General features: G+C 52.1%; 1 non-coding gene across 1 annotated transcript in view; it reads right to left on the bottom strand.

Annotated features, from left to right (window-relative positions):
- LOC124583016 overlaps positions 1-1442 on the bottom strand; it is a 1910-nt gene extending 468 nt beyond the window's left edge. Inside the window, exon 1 of the ribosomal RNA XR_006974040.1 lies at positions 1-1442. This exon is cut by the window's left edge and continues 468 nt beyond it. This is a non-coding gene — a ribosomal RNA (small subunit ribosomal RNA).
- Positions 1443-5000: the final 3558 nt, after the last annotated feature.

The following is a 5000-nucleotide window of genomic DNA, read 5'->3' as shown; positions in this document are numbered from 1 at the left end:
AGCAGGCTAGAGTCTCGTTCGTTATCGGAATTAACCAGACAAATCGCTCCACCAACTAAGAACGGCCATGCACCACCACCCACCGAATCAAGAAAGAGCTATCAATCTGTCAATCCTTCCGGTGTCCGGGCCTGGTGAGGTTTCCCGTGTTGAGTCAAATTAAGCCGCAGGCTCCACTCCTGGTGGTGCCCTTCCGTCAATTCCTTTAAGTTTCAGCTTTGCAACCATACTTCCCCCGGAACCCAAAAGCTTTGGTTTCCCGGAGGCTGCCCGCCGAGTCATCGGAGGAACTGCGGCGGATCGCTGGCTGGCATCGTTTATGGTTAGAACTAGGGCGGTATCTGATCGCCTTCGAACCTCTAACTTTCGTTCTTGATTAATGAAAACATACTTGGCAAATGCTTTCGCTTCTGTTCGTCTTGCGACGATCCAAGAATTTCACCTCTAACGTCGCAATACGAATGCCCCCGCCTGTCCCTATTAATCATTACCTCGGGTTCCGAAAACCAACAAAATAGAACCGAGGTCCTATTCCATTATTCCATGCACACAGTATTCAGGCGGGCTTGCCTGCTTTAAGCACTCTAATTTGTTCAAAGTAAACGTGCCGGCCCACCGAGACACTCACTCAAGAGCACCCTGGTAGGATTGCAACGGGGTCCGCCTCGGGACGCACGAGCACGCACGAGGCGCGTCGCACGCCTTCAGCTCGCCCCACCGGCAGGACGTCCCACGATACATGCCAGTTAAACACCGACGGGCGGTGAACCAACAGCGTGGGACACAAATCCAACTACGAGCTTTTTAACCGCAACAACTTTAATATACGCTATTGGAGCTGGAATTACCGCGGCTGCTGGCACCAGACTTGCCCTCCAATAGATACTCGTTAAAGGATTTAAAGTGTACTCATTCCGATTACGGGGCCTCGGATGAGTCCCGTATCGTTATTTTTCGTCACTACCTCCCCGTGCCGGGAGTGGGTAATTTGCGCGCCTGCTGCCTTCCTTGGATGTGGTAGCCGTTTCTCAGGCTCCCTCTCCGGAATCGAACCCTGATTCCCCGTTACCCGTTACAACCATGGTAGGCGCAGAACCTACCATCGACAGTTGATAAGGCAGACATTTGAAAGATGCGTCGCCGGTACGAGGACCGTGCGATCAGCCCAAAGTTATTCAGAGTCACCAAGGCAAACGGACCGGACGAGCCGACCGATTGGTTTTGATCTAATAAAAGCGTCCCTTCCATCTCTGGTCGGGACTCTGTTTGCATGTATTAGCTCTAGAATTACCACAGTTATCCAAGTAACGTGGGTACGATCTAAGGAACCATAACTGATTTAATGAGCCATTCGCGGTTTCACCTTAATGCGGCTTGTACTGAGACATGCATGGCTTAATCTTTGAGACAAGCATATGACTACTGGCAGGATCAACCAGGGAGCTGCGTCAACTAGAGCTGAGCAGCCGGCCGCCCGGGAGTGTGTCCCGGGGGCCCGCGCGAACACGCAAGCGTCCGCTCAATTATTCTGCAAACAGGAGGAGGCTGAGCTCCCCTGCACCATACACCTCGAAACCCTCTCAGGTCCCGGCGGCGCGCAGCGCCGTCCTAAGTACTTGGTCGGGTTCGAGAGAGGCGCAATCGCCCGGAGTTTGGCGAGTAGACGCTTTAGGTGCGACCACCCGTGCTCCCAACTGAGCTTGCCGCTGCCGACAGAGGCCCGGGAGCGTGCTGTCGTGGCATTGCCGGCGGGAGACAACACGCGCCACCTACGGTGACCGGCAGCTCCAACGCCAGCGCCACAGAAGGACAAAAGCCCCACTTGGGTGCCGAAGCGAACTCTCCCAGCACAGCGCACGCGCCAACACGTCCGCACAGCTGCGATACAAACCACCTGCGAGAACCGCAGAGGCGACCGAGCAGCAGACGGCGTCGCGGCGCCGAGCGCCGGGCGGCGGCGCATCCTCAGCGCACACAGTCCTCAATCGGACCAGCACACTGCAGATGTCCACCGCGCTTCGCACCGGGCCCGCGAGGACCTACTTTGGCCGCACGGCGCCGCGTGCAGGGTGCGCCGGCGCGCAGCTGCGCCGCCTGCCGCCTCCGTCGGCCGGCGCGCCTGCCACTGGCCGCCCCCACCAGCCGGCTGTAGCGCGTGCGCCCACGCACCGCACGGCCAACACGCCGGGAGGCCCCCCCTCACCGGCCGGGGACGGTCCCACCCAGCCACCGCCGCGTATCGCTTCACACCCACATGCCATTCACGTTCGTGGGCATGGTGGGTATCGCTGCAACAACCGGTTGGTAGCTCAACCGATCGTCGCCATCACTGATTCACCCCTAGCGAGAACAACCGCACCACAACGGTTTACCAGTTGTTCATTTGCGTAACGTCACCAGCAAACGTAGGCGTCCATCGCCATTTGCAAATTCAACGATTGTTGCATGCCTGTGTCAGGTGTCACGACACACTGTCTGCCCACATACACGCAACAACATGTCCACGCTTAGCGAACACGTGGAAGGTGGCCCCCGTACGTATGCGATGTCCATTGCGCGAACGACTGTCAACCGGCCTCTGTCGCATGTCGCAGATGTGGAACGCAGTGCACCGTGCTATCACGGTGTGTGAGAAGAGACGACTACGTCTGACAACACGCGCCACTACATCAACAGACGGCTCATGCTGATCGCCATCCAGGGCATACCACACTGCAATCCAGCTCTTATAGGGAGACGACACGTAGCTGAGTGCACAACATTTGGACCGCATGGTTCGCCGTTGTTGGCGCAGTCGTTGTACGGTCACATGTACCACGATGTATCATTCAGTACATGAGGACCAATGTGCAGTACAGTGTGTGATTTGGACGTACAACATCAGCGGACAGTTGACACAGGCCGTACCACAGCGTAGGCTAAGTGCTTCGCCATGCGAATGCCAATGAACAACTGCAAATGCCAATGAACAACTGCAAAGGGCATTGAGCATGTACGTCCTGCTGCCATCCACATTACAGTGTATAGCTGCAAGGTGTTTAACATGAAGCGATACACTGGGGACCGGGCAGTGCGAGTAGCAAACTATATTGCGGGGGTTGCAGTTAGGCAACACTACACTAATTTAACGCGTCGTATGACAATTACAGAGCAGGTTAAGGCCCAACGTGTGTTGGGTTAAGGCCCAACGTGTGTTGGGTTAAGGCCCAACGTGTGTTGGGTTAAGGCCCAACGTGTGTTGGGTTAAGGCCCAACGTGTGTTGGGTTAAGGCCCAACGTGTGTTGGGTTACGTTAAGGGGCAATGTGGGTTACGTTAAGGGGCAATGTGGGTTACGTTAAGGGGCAATGTGGGTTACGTTACGGCGCAATATAGGTTACGTTACGGCGCAATATAGGTTACGTTAAGGGGCAATGTGGGTTACGTTACGGCGCAATATAGGTTACGTTACGGCGCAATATAGGTTACGTTAAGGCGCAATATCGGTTACGTTAAGGCGCAATACAGGTTACGTTAAGGCGCAATACAGGTTACGTTAAGGCGCAATACAGGTTACGTTAAGGCGCAATACAGGTTACGTTAAGGCGCAATACAGGTTACGTTAAGGCGCAATACAGGTTACGTTAAGGCGCAATACAGGTTACGTTAAGGCGCAATACAGGTTACGTTAAGGCGCAATGCAGGTTACGTTAAGGCGCAATGCAGGTTACGTTAAGGCGCAATACAGGTTACGTTAAGGCGCAATGCAGGTTACGTTAAGGCGCAATGCAGGTTACGTTAAGGCGCAATACAGGTTACGTTAAGGCGCAATACAGGTTACGTTAAGGCGCAATACAGGTTACGTTAAGGCGCAATACAGGTTACGTTAAGGCGCAATACAGGTTACGTTAAGGCGCAATACAGGTTACGTTAAGGCGCAATACAGGTTACGTTAAGGCGCAATACAGGTTACGTTAAGGCGCAATACAGGTTACGTTAAGGCGCAATACAGGTTACGTTAAGGCGCAATACAGGTTACGTTAAGGCGCAATACAGGTTACGTTAAGGCGCAATACAGGTTACGTTAAGGCGCAATACAGGTTACGTTAAGGCGCAATACAGGTTACGTTAAGGCGCAATACAGGTTACGTTAAGGCGCAATACAGGTTACGTTAAGGCGCAATACAGGTTACGTTAAGGCGCAATACAGGTTACGTTAAGGCGCAATACAGGTTACGTTAAGGCGCAATACAGGTTACGTTAAGGCGCAATACAGGTTACGTTAAGGCGCAATACAGGTTACGTTAAGGCGCAATACAGGTTACGTTAAGGCGCAATACAGGTTAGGTTAAGGCGCAATACAGGTTAGGTTAAGGTACGACATAGGTTAGGTTAAGGTACGACATAGGTTAGGTTAAGGTACGACATAGGTTAGGTTAAGGTACGACATAGGTTAGGTTAAGGTACGACATAGGTTAGGTTAAGGTACGACATAGGTTAGGTTAAGGTACGACATAGGTTAGGTTAAGGTACGACATAGGTTAGGTTAAGGTACGACATAGGTTAGGTTAAGGTACGACATAGGTTAGGTTAAGGTACGACATAGGTTAGGTTAAGGTACGACATAGGTTAGGTTAAGGTACGACATAGGTTAGGTTAAGGTACGACATAGGTTAGGTTAAGGTACGACATAGGTTAGGTTAAGGTACGACATAGGTTAGGTTAAGGTACGACATAGGTTAGGTTAAGGTACGACATAGGTTAGGTTAAGGTACGACATAGGTTAGGTTAAGGTACGACATAGGTTAGGTTAAGGTACGACATAGGTTAGGTTAAGGTACGACATAGGTTAGGTTAAGGTACGACATAGGTTAGGTTAAGGTACGACATAGGTTAGGTTAAGGTACGACATAGGTTAGGTTAAGGTACGACATAGGTTAGGTTAAGGTACGACATAGGTTAGGTTAAGGTACGACATAGGTTAGGTTAAGGTACGACATAGGTTAGGTTAAGGTACGACAT

Source organism: Schistocerca americana, unplaced genomic scaffold (assembly GCF_021461395.2).
Source record: "Schistocerca americana isolate TAMUIC-IGC-003095 unplaced genomic scaffold, iqSchAmer2.1 HiC_scaffold_438, whole genome shotgun sequence".
In the NCBI taxonomy this organism is placed as follows: Eukaryota; Metazoa; Arthropoda; class Insecta; order Orthoptera; family Acrididae; genus Schistocerca; species Schistocerca americana.
The sequence above is the reverse complement of the archived record's forward strand: the minus strand, read 5'-3'. Positions and strand labels throughout refer to the sequence as shown.